This window comes from Phragmites australis, chromosome 2 (assembly GCF_958298935.1).
Source record: "Phragmites australis chromosome 2, lpPhrAust1.1, whole genome shotgun sequence".
NCBI classification, from domain to species: Eukaryota; Viridiplantae; Streptophyta; class Magnoliopsida; order Poales; family Poaceae; genus Phragmites; species Phragmites australis.
Window position 1 is genome coordinate 37,359,831 of NC_084922.1, and position 25,873 is coordinate 37,385,703.

The window sequence follows — 25,873 nt, forward strand, 5'->3', positions numbered from 1 at the left end:
GAGGCCCTTCCTGCCGCTGTCCAGGAGCTGGCGATCTGGGAGGGGCGAGCATATTCTCGCCTGCTACCACAGCCGAGACCCCGCCTTCCCGCTAGAGCCAGCTCGGCAAGGTGTGGTTGAGGCAGAGGAAGCTGCCGCCCAGGCAGCCGTCCGCGACGTCGCCACCGAGGTGGCAGAATGTTTTGTGCGGGAGCTAGGCCTGAGCAGCGACAGAAGCAGCAACGCGTGCTCTCCTTCTGAGCCTGTAGATGGTTAGGGTTTTTATTTTTTGGATTGTTGTAAATCTGGGAGTGATCCCCTTATGAACGGTTCCTTTTAATATAATAGAAACCACTCTTGGGATCGAACTTCGCTCTGTACTTGTTCTTGGTGTTGCTTGCTTTTGCTTGATGTCCCGAGAGGCACTGGCCGGGCCGAGCCTGGCAGCCTTCCCCCGAGAAGTTAGATTGCCCTGACCACTCATCGTTGGAGTAGTGGGAACACCCGAGGATCCAGCCCCCGTGCCCTCGCGAGTGCGCAGCTGCTGAGTCAAGAGACATAGACACAAACTTCTTTGCTCGGGAGACAAATCCACCTTGCACGGTACACGCCACGACCAGTGAATGCTTTTTGCCCTGCGATCTCTCAAACAAATAGACTGGAGATGCGTGCGGGCACAAACGCGACCAAGAGTCCCCACTGTTTGGTGGTGTTCGGGGTAGGACTGACCAGGCTGAGCACCAACAGCCCGCCCCTGAGGTCTAGGCGGTCCTGACCACTCATGTTCGAGCGGTAGGATTACCCGAGAACCCCAGATGCTCGGTAGTGCTCGGGGTACTGCCAAGCCGGCCGGGCACCACGGCCACCATAAAGGACCTAGGTCAGCCATCACCGCCTGTACGATACACCGACTACTGTCTATTTTTTTGTCGTTTCAGAAAAGCGAGCATGTGGGCGGGGTTTTGCGTGTGAGGAGACCATCTCGCCGAATAGATTAGCATGTGAGGGTCCCGAGGGTAACTCGGGAACAATAGTTTATTGCGTATATATGAAAGGAAATTCATATAACTTTAGTAACTCACCGGGTAGCTGTCAGCCTTCCGGCTGACTGGTCCAGGAAAGGGTAGATGTCCCGAGCTCGGGGCGCCCGAGAACATGAGTTTCCTCATGCAGAGCGCCTAAGCCCCCATGACGTTTTTTTAGCACCCGAGCACTGGAAACCTGGTAATGGAACCAGGGCCTAGGCGGTCCCGACCACTCATGTTCGAGCGGTAGGATTACCCGAGGACCCCAGAGGCTCGAGCAGCGCCCTGGGCACTGAGGCCCTTGTAGTCGGGCTGCTTGGTTCTCAGCGTTGATCTGTAAGCTTGGAAAACATGCAAAGGTTCTTTGCTTGGTGCGCTCTGTTAGTGCGGTACTCGTTATAGACTGCTCTCGTTTTTGACCCGAGACCTCTCGAATGCCCGGACCGGCGAAGTGTATAGACAGAGGTGTGACCAAGAGGTCCAATGGTTCGGTGGTGCCCGGGGTAGGACTGACCAAGCCGAGCACCGATAGCCCGCCCCTGGGGTCTAGGCGGTCCCGACTACTCATGTTCGAGCAGTAGGATTATCCGAGAACCCTAGAAGCTCGGTAGTGCTCGGGGTACTGCCATGCAGCCGGGCACCACAGCCTACCACAACAGACTTAAGTCAGTAGTCACTGCCTGCGCGCATACCGACCGGGATCCGTTTTTATCAACGGGAAAAATGAGAGAGCGTGTTTTTCTCGCACAAATCGAGCATCTCACCAAGCAGATTAAACATATGGTTTCCATAGGAAAAAACTCGGAATAAGAGTGTATATTGATGATTTGTACAGAAGTGACGAAAAATAAATAGCCAGTGCTAACTTACACGGTTGGTGGCAGCCCACGGCCAACTTGGGCAGGGGGAAGACCCCTGTCCTGGTTGGCCCGAGCACAAACATGTTGACCTAGGGATAAAACTTGTGCAGATGCTCGATGTTCCACGTGTTTGGGAGAGGCTGTCCATCATCTGTGGCCAGCCGAAACGAGCCTTATCGCGGGGCACCGGTCACGATGAAGGGGCCTTCCCACATAGGGGAGAGTTTATTCTTTCCTTCGCGCGTCTGGGCGCGTCGAAGAACTAGATCCCCAACCTCGAGTGACCGGGCCCGGATGTGGCGCTGATGATATCACCGCAGGCTCTGCTGATATCTGGCGGCTCAGACGGCGGCTCGTCACCGACGCTCCTCCAAGTGATCGACGTCGTCGCGTCTTCGCTGTTCCTGTTCGCCTTCTGAGTATGCATTCACCCGAGGGGAGCCGAGTGTGAGCTTGAAGGGGAGGACCGCCTTGGCGCCGTAGACGAGGAAGAATGGCGTCTCGTCGTTGGCCCGACTTGGCGTGGTCTGGTTGGCCCATAACACAGTAGGCAGCTCATCGATCCACCCTTTCTCGTGCTTTGCCAGCACGTCGTAGGTCTGGGTTTTGAGCCCCTTCAGTATCTCGGCATTTGCACTCTCGGCTTGCCCATTGCTTCGAGGATGAGCGACAGAGGCGAAGCAAAGCTTGATCCCGAGGTCCTCGCAGTATTCCCCGAACAGGGCACTTGTGAACTGGGTGCCATTATCGGTGATGATCCTGTTCGGGATGCCGAAGTGACTTGTGATACCGCGGATGAATTGGATCGCCGTGTTCTTGGTAACCTTGACAACTGGGACCGCCTTCGGCCACTTGGTGAACTTGTCGATGGCGACGTAGAGGTACTCATAGCCCCCGATTGCTCGGGGGAATAGACCCAAGATGTCCAGCCCCCAAACCGCGAAGGGCCAAGACAGGGGGATGGTATGGAGAGCATGAGCTGGCTGGTGAATCTGTTTTACGTGGAATTGGCACGCCTTGCAGCGCCGAACCAACTCGGAAGCGTCCTGGAGGGCTGTAGGCTAGTAGAAGCCTTGCCGAAAGGCCTTCCCGACCAGCGTGCGAAACGATGCACGGCCACCGCACTCGCCCTCATGGATCTCAGTGAGGAGCTCACTGCCTTCTGTCCGGGTGATGCATTTCAGGAGGACACCGTTCGTGCCGCGCCAGTAGAGATCCCTATCTACTATGGCATAGCGTTTGGACTGCCGTGCAATCCTCTCCGCAGAGGCATCATCCCCGGGAATGATGTTTTCTTTCAAGTACCCTTGGATCTCGTCGATCCACGAGGCATCTTGAGAACTACCGGCAAGCGCAACACACTCACCGGGCGGCAGCACCTTGAAAGGACCTCCCACTGAGGGTGCTGCCTGGGTTCCCTCAACTAGGCTCGAGGGTCCCCCTTCATCCTTGTCGGCAGGCAGGACGGATGACCGTGTGAGCCTTTCTTCAAAGGCTTCGGCTGGGACGAGTGCCCGGGCAGAGGCCAGGTGGGAGAGGTCATCGGCCGGAGCGTTGTCGCGGCGAGGTATGTGCTGCAGCTCCAGGCCGTCGAAGTGCCGCTCCAGCCTCCTGACTTCCACCACGTACACCGCCATCTGTGGGTCTGCGCACTGGTATTCCTTAGATACTTGGTTGACCACCAGTTGGGAGTCACCCTTGACAAGCAGCCGCCGGATCCCGAGACCCACCACTGCTCGGAGGCCAGCGATGAGGCCCTCGTATTCCACCATATTGTTGGTTGCTCGGAAGTGCAGCTGCACGACATACTAGAGTACTTCACCCGTTGGGGAGGTGAGCACCACTCCAGCCCCCGCGCCTTTCAGCGTGAGGGAGCTGTCAAAGTGCATGACCCAGTATCCGGGCCCGTCTTGCCCGGGGTACGCGGATAACTCCTCATTGTCGATTTCGGTGACCGGTGTCCACTCTGCCACAAAGTCAGACAGAGCTTGGCTTTTGATCGCTTGGCGGCTGACGAAGTGCAGATCGAATTCTGCGAGCTCGACTGCCCACTTGACAATACGCCCAGTGCCTTCTTGGTTCCGGAGGATCGGCCCCAGTGGGTATGTGGTTACCACTGAGACCTTGTGCGCCTGGAAGTAGTGGCGCAGCTTCCTGGAAGCGATGAGTACTGCATAAAGCATCTTCTGGGCTTGGGGGTATGTTGTCTTGGCGTCTCGGAGGACTTCACTGACGAAGTACACCGGTCGCTGTATACGGTGGGCCCAGACTGCGGCCTCGCCCGAGGGCTTGTCACGGCCCCCGAGCTCGGCGCCGTGGTCGGGGTCGGCCGAGGTCTCGGGCTCAACCCCCTGGTCGGGAGGAGCCGAAGTCTCGAGCTCGACTCCCTGGTGGGGAGGAGCCGAAGTTTCGGGCTCGACTCCCTGGTCGGGAGGAGCTGTGGTCTCGGGCTCGACCCCCTGGTCGGGAGGAGCCCCGAGACCTGTATGCTGCTCGGGGGCGGTCGGGAGCTCGGACCCAGCACCTTGCCCCGAGCACTCGTCACGCTCCACCACCAGTACAATGCTCACGACCTGAGGAGTGACCGAGACGTAGAGCAATAAAGGCTCGCCCTCGGAGGGGGCCACCAGTATGAGCGGTGAGGTGAGATACTTCTTCAAGTTCTGGAAGGCCTGCTCGGCCTTCGGCGTCCAGTCAAAATGACCGGTCTTCTTCAGCAATTTGAAGAGTGGGAGCCCTTATTGCTTATATGTCATTTCTGTCCAAATTATATCTTTTTGGATCTTGAAAATGACGATCATGTTTGTTTGACCTAAATGTTCAAATCTATAGCATATTTTCTTTCTTTGATCCAACATATGGAGTAAGCCTCTCTCAAGTGCTTTGATTGGATAAAAGGTGCATAGAGTTTTTCACTTAACTTTCAATTGGGATATATGCTTTCAATCTTTCAATTGATATATATTTTGAATTGATATCTATTTCATATGAACCATCCTTTGAAAAGTTTACTCTATATGGTGGGGTTTCACTAAACTTTTTAGACCCAATGAGTTTGGAGACCAAATTGTACTTAAATGAGTTTTAGGTACAATAGAGATGCATTGGATGATTGGATTAGTCATAATGAAGGTCCATCCTAATAGAAAATCATTTCAATTGGAATTCATGAATAAGGTCTTCATCTTTCAATTGGTACTCAAAAGAAAACCCTCTCCATCAACTTCATTGGAATTATAAAGAAGGATCAAATCAAAGTAGTGCCAAACAAGGATGAACAATGATGTACTACATCAATCCAATGAATTCTCATTGGTAACTTATTCTTAATTCATGCATTCAATGTCATAACATGAAAATAACTTTCAAAAATTTGTTTTTTATGCAGATGTTTAAAAACCTCTCTATTGCAAATATGAGCAATTTGAAATAGCATATTTTTGTAGGAACTATATAATCATATTTATGATTCATCCAATTCCAAATATGTAAAAGAATTCATATCAAATGCTTGAGTTGCTCTTATATACAATATTGATGAAATTGGTAATTCTTTTGCTTGAGATTTATAGTCCACTTTAAATCGCTCTTTTGGACATATATGCTTATATAATATTGACATTTTATGATAAATGAGAAATTCATTATAATGTCAACAATTTTGCTATGTTCAACCTTGAGCCTAATCCATTACACTTGTGTTTTGGATGTTAATTTCGATCTTATGCTTGATTTGCCTTCAATTGATTTTTTTTTTCAAATGACTTCTAATTCAATTGGAATTGGCATCTCTTTCATATGAAATGCTTTGGGTTTTCAATTGGTCTCTCTTGTAGGTATTCAATTGATATCCTTTGGAATTTTAATTGGTATTATTTGAAATTTCATTTGATATATTGGTATTCTTTTTGAAATCTTATTTAGCATCTCTTTAGACCCTTTTGACCTGTTGTATAGCTTGTTTTTCTCACATAGTTCATAATCAGATAAGTGCATTTGGTTTAACTCAAATTATGAGAAATGCACATATCATGAGTTTACACTATACATGGCCATGCACTAGTTTTCGATTATTCACTCTTGTGAGATAGGGCTAATGTGTTTTGTAGATAATTTCTCTTTTGGAGAGTCCTCCATAATTCTTACTAATTTGATGTCAATTGGGAGATAATTCGTTTTGATGATTCTATTTTGGTATTAATATCAATTGGGGGAGAATTTGTAATCCCTTATGTTAGGATGGTCATTTGGGGGAGTTTCAAAAGCAAGACTATGCAACTTTTTTTTTTAAAAAAAGGTTTTGATTTGCATGAGCATATTCACTTTGATATATGCTTTGCCATGCCTACTTCATATGTATAAAGGAAACTCCGTCCAAAATTTGAGATAGACAATATATGCGATGATATTCAAGATTCATTCACACATGCATAAATTGTGTGGGGAGTTTACTATATACATATGTTAGTTTTTACTAACATCAAAACCTTTGTGGTGTTTGATGCTAGTAAAACTAGTTTTGATAATCTGAAATATCTTTGTGATGTTTAATGTTTCTAAAACTTATTCTTTGTATATATTCGTCTTCGGATTAAATGTATACTTAAAACTTTAAATTTTGTCAAATGTAATCATCTAGTGAGATTGTCATCAATTACTAAAATAGGGGAGATTGAAAGTGTAGCTAGCCCTTATGTATAGTTTTGGTAATTAATGATAATACATATGGACTAACAATGGTGGTGAGAACTGTTAGTAGGTTGTTCCATAGGTGAACTGACTTTTGGGCATAACGGCTATTTTTTTGGGGTTGGGTATAAATACCCCCTCCTTTGGATTTTGCGTATGCTCCCACAAAATACTCCAAAGCCAAAGTCATTTGAGGTTTCTCCACTCCATTTTAGTGTGAGATTTGAGAAGAAAAGTGAGTTTGGTTGAGAGATTGGAAGTTTGAATGCAAGTGAGCTAAATCCCATCTTGAGTACTCAAGTTCATCAGCAAGAAGTTCAAGAAGTATTTGTTACTCTTGGGGATTCAATCCCTAGGCTGCTAGGCATCGCTGGTGAGCACCCAAGGTTGTGGTGTGCCGTGTGAAGTTTGTGAAGGCTTCGATTTCTCCTTCGGAAGGAAAGAAATCAAGAGTGAAAACCCAAGCTCAAGTGTGACCAAGTTTGGCGAAAAAAGGGGGTTGAGAGAGACCCGGCTCAAGTGTGACCGAGCCCCTTAATGGAGACATAGGAACCTCTAGATGAGGTGTCTGAACTTCAAAAAACAAATCTTGTGTTTGCTCTTGTATCCTTGTTCTTGAGTTCTTACTCAACATTTATGCATATTGCTCGATCTACTTGCTCGTGTGAAATTGGTTGTAGGTTTTTCCGTGGATCTACTTGGAATCATTATTTGGAACACACGACTTCATTTGGTTTGAGCTAGAACTCCTTAGGCATCCTTTAATTTCAGTTTTGAGTTCATTCTCTGCTGAACCCGGAAGTTCCGAATTCTATATAATCAGATCTGAATCTGGAAGTTTCGGATTAAACCTGGTACCTATGGTGAACAATGTTTTCAGGATTTTCAACTAGAGTTTTCTTGCATATCTTTTTTTTAGTTTTGAATAATCTTTGTCACCCTTGTATTGTAATTTTCATACTTATTTAAGGTGATTGTGCACTAGTTGAGCCTAGTGTATTTAGGATTTTCACTTGTGAGAAATCCGTTAGTTTATTTTCCACTACAAGTTTATACTAACGGTAAAAGGGGATCAAGTTTTATAAAAATGCCTATTCACCCCACTCTAGACGACATCTTTGTCCTTTCAGGAACATCAGCGGCTAGAATAGGGACGCAAGCGACAGGTGGAGGACATTCTAAGGTGGGAGGAGGAACGTTGCTGCTGGGAGGAGGAACTCAAGAGTAAGGAGGATGAACTTCAGAGGCGTGGGGAGCTACTTCATAGGTGTGAGGCTGTCCTACTCCACCAAGAAAAGTAGGAGCACGAAGCAAAGAGTACGAGAAGGGGAAAATATCCTTGCTCGATGCAGTAGATTCTACGCTCTATCTCTAGCATTTTACTATCCTAAATCATGTATCGAGCAATCTTTGTATTAACCATGGACATCTTGTACCCTAAAAGTGATGTATTTCACCAACATATCAATGTTAATGCCATGCAACACCTTTATTTCATGTTGTTTTGTTTTATATCATGATTTGAACTATTTTTATCTCATATTCATGAAGTGTAAACAAGTTCCTCCAATTTTGTACAACAATTGAAAAATATATTTCACTTTTTTAAAAATAATAATAATTGCATGACTTGTCCTCCCAGTGCTTAGTGATAGGACCTTGTCACTCTATTGTTGGGCAACAAGACCTTGTCGCTCCAATGCTGGGTGACAGGACCTTGTCGCCCTATTGATGGGTGACATGACCTTGTTGTCCCAATGTTGGGTAATAGGACCTTGTCATCCTATTGTTGGGCGATAGGACCTTGTCTCCCCAATGCTGGGTGATAGGACCTTGTCGCCCTATTGAAGGGCGACAGGACCTTGTCGCCACAATGTTGTGTGACATTACCTTGTCACCAACCTGTGGCCATCAGTGTGTGTCAATCTAGGCTGCTCTCATGACACCTCATCTTGTCACCTGCTATCGAGCAATAGGAAAAATTGCATGTTGTCTGGGCAAGTTCTAAAAATTGCCAAGCTATTGGGCAACATGAGTCTAGTTTACCAATATGTAATCGTCTGTATAGTTCTATAAATAAAAAATATAGAATTTCCCCCCTCTAGTCACTGCAGACTCCCAGTGATAGACTACGGATGTGAAATGAGTCGATAGATCTTTCTTTTCCATCAACTTGTTGCACCCTTAGTTCAAAAAATAAGGGAAAACTTGTTGCGCCTTAGCCTTGTACTTTCAATGACTCAGCTAAGGCTTCAATTGTATGTGCTAACTCAAGATTTGCATGTTCTACTCAAATGCAACCTAGTTAGAACAAGGTAATTGCAAAGTAGCTGTTCAGAATTCAAACCAGGTTGACCCAGAAGACCATTGTCCCGGGATGTATCGCATACTTATGATCAATTTTGAGCAGTTGAGAGCGTATGGATCGATCGGGCATAAAGCCACAGATTGTGAGGCTTCATTGCGTAAACTATTCGTACATACATGCATGATGTTGTTTGATTGATCCCGGCACCTAACGAGTGGAAATAGAAAGACCGAGAAAAATGGAGGGAGTCTGCCCCCTCTACGCGCCTTGCTCGGAGGCACAACCAACGATTGGTTGTGGCCCCAACCCATACGGTGCCATATATATAAGGGGGAGGACCCGGCTCCCGTAAAGAATCGATCTCACATGGCCCTATCTCTCTCCAACACATCTAAACCACCCACGATGATCAGGGCATTGAAAATGGATCAAAGGCCGCCACCGTGACTTCACCGACCTGCTACACCACGCCATCGTCCACTGCATCAACGCCTTCCCCGACACTGACAACCACAAGTACGTCATCATCTTCACCGACTAATCACCTATGTTGTCGTGTACGCCTACATCACCAATCTACCCGAAGCATCACCAATCCTAATAGCTTCACCCTCATCGGGTATGCCCATGCTTCCACATATTTTGAGGGTTCAAGTCCTAGAGCTAGACCTTCATGTCCATTACCTAAGGATTATAACCTAACAATCGATATCAGAGCTGCCCTAGCATGGATTGAACCCCATTAGATCAATTTAAGGCTCAATCACTCTTAGTCTAGTGCTAATTGTTCATATTTATGGTGATTTTGTCTCGGTTAATGATGAATTAGCCCTAATTAGAATTGGTTTAATGTTATTAGAGCACACATATTCATGTTTTATGAGTATTCAGCTCGGATTAGATGATTTTTGTGCATGTATGTGTATTTTGTGTACTAATTGGAGGAGAATTAGGCAAATATGAAACCCTAAGTAAACCCCCCCCCCCCCCGCCAAATTTCTGAATGCCCTAACCCCCTAATACTAGAACCCTAACCCTTAAATCCCGAACCAAGCACAAGGACTAGAAGAAGAAAGGGATACTCACATGTTCTTGCACATGTGTTCGATGTTGTCATTGTCGGAGCTGCTGCGAGCTCATCCTTTTCGTCTTGGTCACGCACAGACACCTTAGACTAGCGTGTGCCATGATCCTTACTAGCGTGTTGCCTCCTCTTGCCGCGTGCACGCCATTGCCTTCACGGGCACCACCGCAAAGTAGCTCGATGGGGACGCGTGTGATTTCCATCGTGCGCGTGCACCGACGAGCAGGCCCGAGGTGGTGCAGTTCCGCAGCCTTGATGCATCCCTCCTCTTTAGTGGCCACTTATCTCGTCCCTCGCCGTCGGCCAGTAGCCCAGCTTCACCACCGCTACTCTTGTTTCTCATGTTCTCTTCTCTTGCGGTGTAGTGAAATTGGAAGAGGAGAGGGAGACTGAGCTAGGGCTAGGGTTATGGGTGGGCTTTGCATTTTGTCTCGGTGATAATGGTGGCATATAGTTCGATCTGGATGGGAGACTAAGAATCATCGGGTCGTTTGGCCGACGCGTGTGAAGGAGGGCTAGCGGGGCTTGCTGAGCCGCTCTAACGGGTCGAGCGTGCATGAGGAGTAGTGGGCCGCCGCACTCGGGCGCTAATTGGCCGGCCTGATTTATGGGCTGTTTTGGGCTCTTTTCTTTCTAACGTTTTTTAGGGAATTTCTAATGTTGTCTTTTATGCAATGGAATTAATGATGTTTATAGCCCAAATAAATGATATTTAATGCATAAAATTATGATTAATTCTCTAGAAGAATTGGAACCAACGGGAAAAAATTGAGGAGAATTTTACGATCGATTTATGTAGGTTCATAATTACTTTATGACCAAAGTTGACTATAATTGTGCACCATTTTATGTGTTAATTCAAATTCTTTTCCATTTTCTGCCCAACGGTGATGCGGATTAGAGTTTTAAATTTCATTTTTGTATGATTTTAATCATACCAACATACAGTTATTTTGGGAAAATTTATTCATGATAAATTTCTAATCTGGCCCAACTTTTCTCTCTAGCTCTTAACTCTTCCTCTGTTGCCGTCACAATTGACGACATAGAGCAATTTATAGGGAATAACTTTCCCGCTTGGAAAGCTAAGGTGACTGTTGTCCATGGAGTTTTGGACTTTGACTATACACTCAGGGTTGATGCTCTTACTGCTCGCGCCATTGGTGTGGAGAATTATGATGAACCAAAGAAAACTTATAATGCACTTTTTGAGAAGTGGGAGCGGTCCAACCGCATGTCTCTTATGATAATGAGGAACTCGATATCGGAAGCTATAAGGAGAGCAATCCCAATCTTAGAAAAGGCTAAGACGTACTTGGTATCTGTGGAGGAGCAATTCAAAGTCACCTCCAATGTTTATACCTGTATATTGATTCAGAAGCTCCTCAACACTAAGTACAATTATGGGTCCAGCGGCATAAGAGAACATATGATGATGATGACAGACATGGCTGCCAAACTCAAGAGCATGGTAATGAAAATCTCTTATGGTTTTCTTGTCCATTTCATTATGATATATCTTACTCTTGAATTTTCTCGCTTTAAGATTAACTGCAATACTCAGAAGGAGAAATAGACCATGAGTAACCTAATCGTGATGTGTGTTTAAGAGGAAGAGAGATTGAGGGCTAAAAAGAAAGATTTTGCTAATCAAGTTAGTAGCCTTAGGAACAAAAGAAAATATCAAGGAGATTTCAACTCTAAGAAGAAGTTGTAATTTGTCACTAAGCACGACAAGACAGCACAGAGGACGTCCAAGGCACCTGCTCCTGCCTCTCAAGAACCTAAGCATGACGGATGCCACTTCTGCCACAAGAAGGACCACTACCAAAAGGACTATGTTGGTTTCCTGAAGTGGCGTGCAAAGAAGGGTAATAATTTAATAACATTAATTGATAAATCTCTTTATGTTGATTTTCCCTTAATTTCTAGTGAATTGACTCAGGTGCCATTGTGCATGTTACCAACTCCTTACAGGAATTCCTTACCGTCAGAACATTAGGAAAGGGGGAGCGAAGTCTTAGAGTGGCCAATGGGAAGGAAGCTAAAGTTGAAGCTGTAAGATCCCTTCCATTAGTTCTTGATAGTGGCTTCACTCTTAGACTGCATAACGTAGTTTATGTTCCTACTATGAGAAGAAATCTCATTTCTGTTTCGATGTTAGATGATGATGGTTTTCATTATAATTTTGGAGACAATAAGTGCATTCTTAAGTTTAATTCAGATGTTATTGGTCTTGTCCTCTGACAAGACAAACTTTACATGCTTTCTCTTAATGAATCCTCTGTGTCTATAAATGTATGTGATGTAAGCCATAAGAGAGAGAAGTACAATTAATGAGACTTCTTTAAAACTATGGCATTGTCGTTTAGACCACATTTCAAGGGGGGGGGGGATGGAGCATCTCATTAAGGAAGAGATTCTTCAACCCTTAGACTTCTCCGATTCTAACCACTGCATAGATTGTATTAAAGGAAAATATGTTAAGCAAATAAAGAAGGGGGCCACTCGGAGTACATGATTATTAGAACTAATTCACACGGACATTTGCGGTCCTTTTCTGTGACATCGGTGGATGGCTTTGATTCATTCATTACCTTCACTGATGATTTCTCCCATTACAGCTACATCTACCCCATTAAGGATATATTTTAGTCACTTGATGAATTCAAGATTTTTAAGAATGAGTTAGAAAATCAGCACAACCTAAAGATTAAAGTAATGAGATCGGATCATGGGGGAGAGTATTATGGGAGACATATCCTTTATGGGTAAATCCTTGGTCCCTTTGCCAGATTCCTTCAAGAAAATGACATAGTAGCCCAGTATTCTACACTTGGTAAACCTCAGCAGAATGAGGTAGCTAAGAGATAAAATTGCACTCTTATGAACATGGTGCGAAGTATGCTCAGCTATTGTAGTTTACCAATTGGATGGAGGTACTTAAGATAGCTGCACACATTCTTAATCAGGTTCCCAGTAAACCAGTTCCAAAAACACCTTATGAACTATGGATAGGGAGAAACCCCTCTTTGAAGTATTTACGAGTGTGGGCCTATGCAGCTGAAGTTAAATTTTTTAATCCACATATTGGGAAGTTAGATCTTAAGACAGTTAGTTGTCATTTTATCGGGTATCCCAATAAGTCAAAGGGGTATCACTTTTACTATCCAGATAGGATCACTAAGTTCATTGAAATAAGACACGATGTATTTCTTGAGATTAGGGATCTGAAGCCCAAGGAAGTTGATCTAAAGGAAAAGCATGTTTACGTTCCTACACCGCTGATCTAAGAGCCCTACATCCTTGTGCACTAGGTGGTTACACCTTTTGTAGAAACTAACGTTAGTGCACCCCCTATTGAGGTCTCCGAAATTCCTCATGATGCACCTAATGATGAGCCTTAGCAATCCCCTACAATACCTAGTCCTGGTCCTACAGTGACTAACGAACCGATTAGGAGGTCACAGCGTGACATGAGCCTTCCATCTCGAATGATTATATTGTCTACATGAATGAGGATGTTAATGACATAGGGAAGACAGAAGATACCAACTCATATAAATAGGCAATGATGAGTGAGCAGTCATCTGAGTGGCTTAATACCATGAAAGATCAAATTAAAGTCTATGAGCGATAATGATGTATGAGACATAGTAGAAATTCCTAATAGAGCCAAAATAGTAGGCTATAAATGGGTCTACAAAAACAAGCATGACTCTAAGGGAAATATTGAAAGGTTCAAAGCGAGGCTCGTAGCTAAGGGCCTCTCACAAAGAGAAGGCTTCGACTATAATGATACTTTTTTTCCTGTATCAAGTAAAGTTTCTTTCAGAATAATTAGAGCATTTGTAGCGTATTATAATTTATAGTTGCATCAAATGATGTAAAGATGGCATTCCTTAATGGTGACTTAGAAGAAAATGTTTACATGGGCTCCACCGGAAGGTTTTGTCATGGAAGATAAGGAACATTTGGGATGTCGACTTAAGAAATCAATTTATGGTCTAAAGTAAGCATCTAAGCAGTGGTATCTCAAGTTTGATAAAGTTATTAGAAAGTATGGCTTTAAAGAAAATAAAGTTAATAACTGTATTTATGCAAATTTTAAAGGGTAAAAATTCACTATCTTAGTTCTTTATGTGGATGATATCTTATTGGCCAGCAGCGATAAGGATATGCTGTTTGAGACCAAGAGATTTTTATACTCTAATTTTGACACGAAGGATCTCGGTGAAGCTTCTTATGTTCTTGGCATTGAGATTCACCGAGATCGGTCCAAAGAGTATTAGATTTGTCTCAAAAGGCATATATTGATAGAGTTCTAAGAAATACAATATGCATAAGTGCTCTTCCACGCCTGCTCTTCTTGTTAAGGGTTATAAAATTGGGACATTTCAATGTCCGAGGAACCAATATGAATCTGATCAGATGAAGTCGGTTCCTTATGCTTCAGCTGTTGAAAGCATTAGATATCAAGTATGTACAGGCCCTGATTTAGCTTTTGTTACTGGGATGTTTGGCAGATATCAGTCAAATCTAGGATCGTACCATTGGAAAGCCATTAAGAAAATCTTTCGCTATTTGCAAGGAACTAAGAATTACATGCTCATATTTAGAAAATTCGATAACCTCAAAGTTTTTGGTTATTCGAATGCAGACTTTGCAGTGTGTGTGGATACTAAGAAATCCACATCAGGTTATTACTTCACTCTCACTGTAGGAGCTATCTCGTGGAAAAGCTCGAAACAGATACTTACGACATCGTCAACAATGAAAGCTGAGTTTGTAGCATGTTATGAGACTCCCGGACAAACTGTATGGCTAAATAACTTTATTTCGGGATTTAGAGTGGTTGACAATATTTCAAAGCCACTTACATTATACTATGATAATCAACTCGCAGTTTTTTATACGAGTGATAACAAGTGGAGTGGTGCTGCAAAACACATCGATATTAAGTATCATATTGTGAAATATAGAATACAAGATCAAACAATCAATATCAAGCATATAAGTACTAAGTCAATGCTTGCGGATTCGCTCACTAAAGGTTTATCACCTCACATTTTTCATGATCATGTTGCCGGTATGAGGTTATTGGAAAGCCTATGATTCTAGATAAGAGAGCTATAAAACAAACCAACTCCCATTAAGAATAACGAATATTCATTTCGAGATGGAATAGTATGCTACAGGTATTTTTATTGGCTATTGTAACACTTTACCTTGGTATGCTAATTTCATTTAGAATGAGTTTATGATGTTTTAGCCTTACGATCAAGGAGGAGAATGTTGGATTGATCTCGGCACCTAATGAGTGGAAATAGAAAGACAGAGAAAAACGGAGGGAGTCTGCCCCCTCTACGCGCCTTGATCGGATGTGCGACCAATGATTGGTTGTGGCCTTGACTTGTGCAGCCCCGTATATATAAGGGGAGGAGCCGACGCCTGTAAAGAATTGATCTCACGTGGCCCTATCTCTCTCCAACACATCTAAAACACCCACGATCATCAGGGTGCTGAAAACAAATCGAAGGCCGTTGTTGTGACTTCACCGAGCTGGTACACCATGTTGGCGTCCACTGCATCAACGTCTTCTCTAACACCGACGACCACAAGTACGGTATCATCTTCACCAACCGATAAGCTACATCATCGTGTACGTCTACATCACCAATCTACCCAAAGCATCACCAATCCTAGTGGTTTCACCCTCATCGGATATGTTCATGGTTCCGCATATTTTAAGTGTTCTAGTCCTAGAGCTAAGCCTTCATATCCATTACCTAAGATTAGAACCTAACAGGGTGCATTCAGCTGATCAGCTTGGCATACACCAGAATCATTTGCAGTCCCCTTTTCTATTGCAAACAACCACAGCTGTTTCCGCGTTCCCATCTTTCCGCCTAATAACCTATTCGGTTGTTAGGGTCTTGTCAAACTGGATGGAGTTTTATATGGGAGCAGAGGTGATGCGTGAGATGCAGTGTGATGCCAGTAAGCCACTGCCACCTCATGATTGAAGCCGCGGTTGAACAGGTCAGGATCGATGAGAACACCCGAGGAATAAAGAACTTAGCAAATGAGAGGGACTATGATGTGATAACCGAACAGATTAACCAAAGAATAATTGCGTCAGAATACGATCAAATGCGCAATCTGTCTCTAGCTATCTTTGTTGGTAGTGCTCTCAACACATGGAAACTGTCAAACATGAAACTGCTTAGGAATATATCTGACATGACGTCCTGGAAACTTTCGAACATGAAACTGCTTAGGAATATATCAGACATGACGTCCTGGAATTGGCCCAGTTTAACTTCAACAACCAGGGATTTGACCCCCACAATTTGAAAATGCAGAAGAAGTATCAACATTGTTTCTCCTCCAAGCAATGGAAAATGACTAGTCCGACCCTGAATTACCACGATCTTGCTCCTGTCTTTTAGCGTGACGCTGCGGGGCAGTACGCACCTGCTGAAAATCTCCAATGCCTCTATATATCTTACGGACAGACAAAAGAAAAATCTCAGGCCATTTGTCCTCCGAAACGCCGTGAGCTCCGCACAGTCTCGGCTCTGAAATATTTAGCTACCACACATGTCTCAGTTACCGGCACTGTTGCAACAGGTGGACAACTAGAAGGGTTCTCACAAATTTCTTTCAAAATAAATAGCCTACTTTTTATTCACCTAACGTTTCATAAAAACGTACAAACAGAAACATAAATTTTAAAAAAACAAAGCCTAAGAGAAAGTTTCATGCAACATAACTTTACAGATGGAATATGATCCATAGAGTCTATTCAAGACTATTTTATATATCTTTGTGCATAAAAACTTTAAAGTTAAATGAAAAACAAAGCAAATGATAGCCATCAAAAAAACAACTCTCACCAAATCGATGGTCTAAAGACAAGAGGATGTAATACCTTCTTAAATATATGAGAGTATGAACATTTATACCTCTACCAACAAGAAAAACAACATCCTGAAGTTAAAAAATTGCAGCTTAAAGGCAAAAACGAAAATCAACAAGAAAATCGAAAACTTGCACCGAAAGCATGAAAACCAAAAGAAGGAGACTAGAAGAAGATAAACACAAACTTATGCAAGAAAATAATCTTCATTAAGCACAGAGGTCAGTCCTATTTTTAGCAAATTACAAAGTTAATTTTCTCATAAAAGCTCTAACCTATTACAAAAACTTAGCGTATTCTCTCCTCTCCTCTAAAATCTATCACAAAACTTTCAAATGGCTGGCTCAAGACTCTGCCACAGTTGTACCTCTCTATTTATAGCCATTGGGAGCTTTCTTAGTCCTTAAGTTTTCTTATTTCCAAAATACTCTTCACCGGTAGTGCACTCTTACCTACCACTGAGACATTTTGGTCTAAATTTTATTCCTTACATTGAATGGCCATGGCTTCTTCATGAATTAGCTTCACCTCGACGCAAGCTTCACGATAATGCCATATGACCCTCTAGTCCTCCTACGGTTCTGTGACCAAACCATGAAACTCTAGCATTCTTCTCAAAGCATGACTAGTTACCACTTGCTTTGCCTCAAGCAAGCACTCTGATGTCGACATGTGTACTCTATCTTACGATCTTGACAGCCGGCAAGTCCCTCCCGCTCCCGTACCTTAGGCCACCTTGTCACTTGCACCGACATCCCCTTCACTTGACTTTATCAACACGCTGTCTTCATACTTCTCCATTCATACTTTGATTAACCTCCACGTATACCACTAGGATCACTCTTGACTTCGCCTGGTCTCCTTGATCATCCAGCACCAAGCCTCACGCTTGGCCCCAATCATCTCGCCGTCGCCGCCAGGTTGCTTTCATTCTCTGTACACCATGAAACAAGCAAACATATTTTTTCCACTCCAAACTACCACTAGGTTAGCTCAGAACAAAAATCCTCAATTCAAAGAACATTCCGTAGAACTTGAGAACACTAGATGTTTCGGTGTGTTTTGTTCCTGAACACCGGATCATTCGGTGAGCTCAGATTCATTTTGTACCCAGAAAAATACTTTCTGCAAGAAAAGGTCCGGTGCAAACTTCTGGTGTTAACCCTTCAATCACTGGAACGTCCAGTAAGTTCAATTCCACCTAATCAGCGACTGGCAATCTCTCTACAATAACACCAGATTATCCGGTAGCTACTTCAGTTTTGGCGCCAAACTCAAATTTTAAACTTTGCCATGCACTGAACAATACTTCAGCGCTCACTGATGGAATCATCGGATCATTCGGCGGGTTGAACTTTATTTTCCTCCGAAAGGTTCCTTCTCTGCAGGAATACTCCGGTGAACTCTTGTAACCCACACTGGACTATCCAGTGCATCGTCCAAATTTCTTCTCATAGACAAAAATACTCCGACGTTCTTGTCAGCACAACATCGGACCATCTGGTCAAGCTAACTTCCCATACACTGGATATTCCGGTGAGTTCATTTTTTCCTAGACTCAGAAACAAAAACACTAATTCCATTTTTCCTCCAACTTGAGTTAGTCATTAACAAGAACAATCATCAACAAGCACATGCTAAACAAGTTGAACTCAACTCGAACATTGTCAATGACTCATCACAATCAAATCAAGGCACATCTCAACTTGGTTTCTCAATCAACCCCTTGACGAGTCCATTGAGAACACACATGAAGATTAAAAAAAGAGTTGAAGAACGAGAACCCATAAGCATATCTAAGTGATCCAAAAGCCAAAGAGAAGCAAGAACATGATCACCTAGTATAAAAAGGATTTGGAAAAAACATAAGTCGAAAAGAAACTCCCTCTTGACAAAAATGCATGAATTTTCTCCCCCAAGCTATCATGTATCTTCTATATTTTCCCCCTTGTTGGCAATGGATTCATCATGAATGCAGAAAGGGTACACATAAATGCAAAATCTCCCCTTTCTTATGCAACTTCACCCGTTTTACTCCCTCTTTAGTAATGGAAAAGATATACAAATGCGACACAAACCTACCAAGGTTCACATATAGACCACAAAGTACTTGCAAGGACTAGAGATGTTAAAGCACTATGAGGAGTAAACAATATAACTCAAAGGCGCACAAAGTCTCAGAGTGATTCCATGTCACAAGCACCGGGAGAATAGCTTTTGATCAAGTTTTTCAATTATCAAAAAAGATGTCACCATAAAAGTATCCACAGTTTCATAATCAGTGTAAAGATTAGGGAAATTAGTGCTATATCAAGTTCAAACTAGGCAACCAAGTTCAACCCAACGGGCTATGCAAACATCCACATATCAATCTAAGTCTTAGTTTGATAAGATGAAAAAGAACATTTTTAGCACATTACAAAAACACAAGTTAAATTTATCATTGGGTCATTTTCATATCCTCAAGTGAACTTTAGCAACCAGGGGTTCTCTTCTTTAACAAATCACATGAAGCATTAAGCCACTGTATTGGATTCAATTTTAGCTTAAAATTTGATCATTCATTTGATTAACTTAACATAGGATTAAGAGATGTAATTTTTCATAAAGCTAAGACTTGTTGTGCCTTTGCGACACAAAAAAGCACATGTTCTCTCAAGGGTTAATCATGTGCTAAACATCTACATAGACAAAGGTCAAAGAGCCCCAATCGGTTGAACTGAACAAAGCGGTCTAGCACAAGCTTTTCACAAAATTAGCACTAATTTAAGTACTGATCAAGCTAAAGCAAACACTCAAGGGTGACACACGATTACGCTCATATTTCAAGTTCATTCTTAGAAAATACAAGCTAGCTCAACAAATTTCATACAGTGTCTAAAAAGAGTTTAAGCTTGCATAATTTGTCATATATATACTACACCTAGCATAAATTCACAACTAGTACAAGAAAGTGCAATGAACATATAAGTGAAACTTAACTACTATGAATATCTTACAAAATGTGATGTAAATGCAAATGCAATAAAAGTAAGATAGAGTATGTACAAGAACAACTCCCTGTCACACAATGCCATAGGGGTGGTTGTAGGATCTAGGATACCGACTAGAGGGGGGGGTGAATAGGCGGTTTTAAAAACTAATTGCTAAGAGATCAAGAAAGCTTGTGGAATTAAACTAAATATCGCTAGAGCAATATGAAAGCAACTAAAAGCTAAGTCAAGGTTTGCAATCCTAAGGTGACAAGCAACAATTTATATTCTAGAAAGATAAATTGCATAAAATAAATTTGCTCAAAGTAAATTGCTTAAGGTATGACACAAGAAATTTATCCCGTGGTATCGATAATTTTTGGATCACCCCTAATTCATGTTGAGGTGAGTTCAAGCTTCTAACTGCTTCTCTATCAAGTATCCAATTCTCACAAGAGAAATGGCTCACACCGAGCAACTTGATCTTAAGTTGGAATAGAACAAGAACTACTCAATACATGGATTCCACTAGCGTAGTACTTCGCTGCTCTGGCAAGGCGTGCTCAAGCCCCTCACAATCACCGTCGTGGCTCCTTCACAATCTCCTTGAAGGGCTCAACAGCGCAACAACCTCCAAGCCATCTAGGAGGCGGCAACCTCCAAGAGTAACAAATCAATGATGCTTGCTTGAAAGATCACTAGTTCCTTAATGCTCAAACATTTCAAAGTTATGCACTAGATGCTCTCACACTCTCAAGAATGCAATCACTAAGCCAAGAGAGTGAGAGAAGGAAGGCAAGAGCTCAAATGAGTTGTAATGAAATGCTTGCTTACTTCCTTGAACCAGCCAAGCCTCTATTTATAGCCCACACTCCAAAAAGTGGCCGTTGCTGTTGATAAGACAGCTTTGCGACTCTGGCGGTCTGACCATAGGTCACATGGCGATTGGACCGCCGCTTTTACAACAGAAACAGAAAGTGTCATGATGACCCTTACACATGCCGGTGGTCAGACCGCGGCCAGTCACGATCAGACCACGAGCAGGGAACAGAGTGCCAAAACTCTCTGTTCCCCGGGTGGTCAGACCGGCCAAGCCAGCGATTAGACCGCCAACCAGACCAGAGGAACCAAAATTCTCTGTATGATTTGCAGTCAGACCGGCACACCCTTCGGTCAGACCAGGACTGGGTTCTACTCAGCATCGATGAGATTTTATACAGCGGTCAAACCGGCCTCTTTGGCGGTCAGACCGCGACTGGGTTCTGCTCAGCATCGATGAGGCTTTTATACAGCGGCTAAACCGGCCTCTCTGGCGGTCAGACCGCCAGTACATAGAAACACCCCAAAGATGAGTTTTTTATGGGTTCTCTCAAACTAAATTTTCCACTCTATATGAAATGCAAGTTTGAGCAAATTTGGCACTATAGATACCTCAAGTAGACGCACATCAACCCCTCTTTATAGTACGACAGTTATCTAATCAATTTGGTCAATTTCTCTTCTCTAATCTCCGTTGACCAGTAAAAGAAAATGCCCTACAATTATACCTTTTCCTTGAGCTAGCCGTTCTTCATGTTTTCCACTCATGCATCTTCTAGCTCCGCAACATCTTTGTGACTAACATTTTCATAACTCATTCAAACATGTTAGTCCATAAAAGATATATTATCATTAATTACCAAAATATGAATTAGGGACCTAGATGCTTCAATGGCACACACCAAGATCTCCCCACAAAAAGGCAAATCTAGTAGCATCTAGTCAGCTAGCTGGTGTTGGGTATCAATGTATTTTAAGTCAATGTCCCCCTTCTCATTGTGATCTCTCAAGAAGTTGAATCTTACATCTATGTGTTTGGTTCTGGAATGTAGGACTAGGTTATTGGCTAGGCTTATGGCACTGATGTTGTCATACAAAAGTGCCACGCTTTTGAAATCTAACCCAAAGTCCCTCAAGGTAGCAATCATCCACAAAATTTGTGAGCAACAGCTAGCGACAATTACATATTCAGCTTCGGTAGCAACTCTAGACTACTTGCGATAAGACCAACACATAAGAGAAGTACCCAAGAAATGACAAGTACCAGAGATACTATTCCTATCAATTCTACAACCAGTAAAATCCGCATTTGAAATTTTTTGAAGAGAAAGCGAAGAGGAAACAAAAAACCAAAGTCCAAACTTGAGCTTGAGATACCTCAGAATGCGTTTCACTGCTTGGTGGTGAGATGTCCGTAGTGAAGCCTGGAAGCAAGTGCACAAGTAGACGACGAAGTGGATGTCCGGTCTTGTAGCTGTCAGGTACAAGCGAGAGCCAATCATACTCCTGAACTCCCACTGGTCCACCGCATCGCAATCTTCATTTGGATCAAGCATGGTCGAGGTACCCATTGGTGTAGCCAAGGGCTTCATGTCGCTCATATCAAACTTCTTCAACAATTTCTTGGTGTACTTTATTTGATGGACGAATATACCTTACTTTCATTGCTTGATTTGAAGTCTAAGGAAAAAGTTGAGCTCATCTATCATCGACATCTCGAACTCCCTGCTCATAGTTTATGCAAACTTTACCACAAGTACATGAGAAGAGCCACAAAAAACGATATCATCCACGTAAATCTAAACAAATTGAAAATCTTTGTCATGCATGAGAGTGAACAAAGTTTTATCGACCGACCCTATCACACACCCATGCTCTAGCAAGAAGGATCTAAGCCTATCGTATCAAGCCCTAGGAGCCTGCTTGAGCTCACACAAAACTTTCTGAAGCTTGTATACTCTATGTAGGTATTTGGGGTGCTCAAAGCCTAGGGGTTGCTTGACATAGACCTCTTCCTGAATGAAACTATTTAGGAACACACTCTTGACATCCATTTAAAACAATTTGAAACTCTTGGATGCTGCAAATGCAAGAAGAATCCTAATAGCTTCTAGCCAAGCTATGGGTGCAAAGGTCTCCCTAAAGTCTATCCTCTTAATTTGAGTGAAATCTTGGGCTACAAGTCTAGCTTTGTTTCTCACTACAGACCCATTTCGTGTCTATGGTGTGTACATTAGGAGGTGGTTCTACAAGGACTAAAACTTGGTTTCTCTCAAAATTGTCTAACTCTTCATGCATTGCATTAACCCAATTTGAATCAGATAGAGTATGTCTAACATCATGGGGTTAGAAAGAAGCAACAAATACAGAATCAGTAAAATGAGCATGAGATTCAGACTTTGACCTCATTACCTTCTCATCGAGATCCCCGATCATCATGTGTGGAGGGTGTAGACGTTAAATGTGTTGAGGAGCCTCACGTCGTGAGTGAATCTCCCCCTCAAACATAGCTGGTGCAGGCTCGAAAGTAGTTGAAGTGGATGTAGAAGCTGTAGGATCCTCTGCTGGAGTAGAAGAAGCAGCAGCCAACTCCAAAGCAGGTATAATCGAGGGAAGTAATGGATCATCCTCGTCCTCACCGAGAGCTGGAAGATCACCATCCACAAAGATGATCTCATTCATCTCATGATCACTTGCACACTCAAAGACAGAACTAGCACAGGGAGTTGACTCATCAAAAGTCACATCAAAGGATTTCATGATGGTGTTAGAGTCAATATTGCAAACCATGTAAGCATGACTATGAAGAGAACATCCCAAGAAAATACTATCAGAAGAGCGCGACTCGAACTTGTAAAGATTGCAACGCTTTAGGATGAAGCACCAACAGCCGAAAACTCTCAAATGTGAAACATTCGGTTTCCTCCCAAAGCGCAACTCGTAAGAAGTCAAATTCAAGATCAAGTGCAAGAAAATCCTATTGGAGATGTAGCACATTGTGCTAATGGCCTCAGTACAAAACTTTCTATGAGTCCTATGCTCATTAAGCATCATCCTAGCCATTTCCACCAAAGTCATGTTCTTTCTCTCAACTTTGCCATTTTGCTGAGGAACGCGTGAGGCAAAAAATTGATGCTCGATGCCATGTTCAAGACAGAAATCATCAAAAAGATAGTTCTTAAACTCGGTGTCATTATCACTGCAAATTATTTTCAATATACCAGAGAGTTCCTTGAACAATTTCAAAGCCAAGCTCCGAAAGTGTAAGAACAATTCATCCTTGCTCACAAGAAAGAAAACCCAAGAGTAGCGAGAATAATCATCAACAATGATAAGCACATACCGTTTTCCATCGAACGATCTTGGGAAGGACCAACAGTGTCCATGTGGAGAAGTTCTCCCGATCATTCAGTCATCACTAGATTGACTGGTGGGTGAGGAGCAACAACCATCTTACCATGCCGACAAGGAGCACAAATAAGATTTTTCTCAAACTTGAGCTTAGGCAATCATCGGATCAAGCCTAGGGCACTCAAATGAATAAGCAAATCAAAGCTCATATGCCCTAGTCTCCTATACCACATCCAAAGCTCAGAAGAAGGTTAAGCAAGTAAACACCGAGAAGAACTAGAAGACTCAGAAAAATTGGCTCTAAAAACTCTCTCAACTCTAAAAATCTTGCAAATCAAAGCGCTAGAAGAATCAAGAACTCAAGAAGTATTACGCTTGAAGCGCACTTCCAAGTCATCATCAAGCAACTGAGATACAAAAATTAAGTTATATCCTAGATGCTCAACCAAAGCCACATCTTTGAGAGTGAAACTCTCATTTACCTTTACCGTTCATTTGGCCTTCACTTTTACCTTTCCGATCATTCTCGAATGTAATGTACTCATGATGCTTCGTCGGGGATGTGGCTGGAGAACCATGATGAGTCTCCAGTCATGTGGCATGAACAACCAGAGTCAATGAGACACTTGATCTTGAGACCTCCACCTGCCACCTACATATAAGAAGAAAGATAGGTGGATGGCTCAGTACTGTGGTTAGTGATATACATCATGGGGATCCAGTATTGGGTCATCTGCCCTAAAGCAAGTGCAAGTAAATCAATACAAGTGCGCTAAGGGCAAGTGCCATGACGGGAAAAACATGGTCTATCTACATGCTAGGACACAAGGCTTGCAACATGTGAATCAAAACCATATAAGCCATGTTATGATCCGCGCCGGGAAACGTCTCTAGAAAGAGATTAAAAAGCGCTAGAGATTCATGAGTAGGAGCGAGGAAAAAGCTTGTGTACACCAATATAGGGGCGATACATGGTCCAGGTACTCCACTCCCACTCATCTCTCCTATAGCAAAAGCAAAAAACCAACCAAATGACCCTCCTAACAGTAGGTGCAATGGTAAAGTCTCTTGCGAATTTGGCTACCAGTCACTCTAGGTTCTCTCATAGGGGCTCTCACCTTAGATTGTAGAGCTTTCTTGGGTTGTGGTATGAGTTTTTTGTTGAACGTGGTGGTGTGGCATTAATTTTGGACTTATCAGCATCTAGGATAGTAGGTATGGTGAACACAGTCTTACTTTTCCTATTGTATGTCACCCTCTCAAAACCAAACCCAAGAGCCAAACCCGCCTTGTGAGCACATATCTTGGTCTTGGACAAGATCAAATTCATTTTTCCTTTTCCCTATGAGTACTTCTCCATTAGAGAGAGGATGTGCTCATTTTCAATCAGAAGCTTTTGAACTTGCCCTCTAACCTAACCTAGTTGAGCTTATCCTGAAAGATAATGCAGGTTGAACAGTTTGACTACACATCCTTCGAACAACCAACACTCTCCAACCTAGGTTCTAACTACTTAAGATGTTTGTCTTTCAGTTCATTATCCTTTGCAAGTAAAGGGTAATTTTTGCAAACGCCCAAGAGAGTAGACATAGATTGCTCCTCAAGGAGCTTCTTTTCGGCATTCTCAAGCCGACTGGCGACTTGCGCATGCACACTACGAAGTTCAGCAAGTTCAGCCATGACAATCAAACAAATCTCACACTCCTCAACATCTGGCCTAGACCTAAGCAATGCAAGTTTAGAAGACACAGACTCATACGTAGACCTAAGATCCTTTAACTCACGCACAATATTTTTAAGTAACCTATCCTGGCAAACAAGAGCATCATTCAAAGTATCAACTTAGATGGAAAGCTAGTCGTAA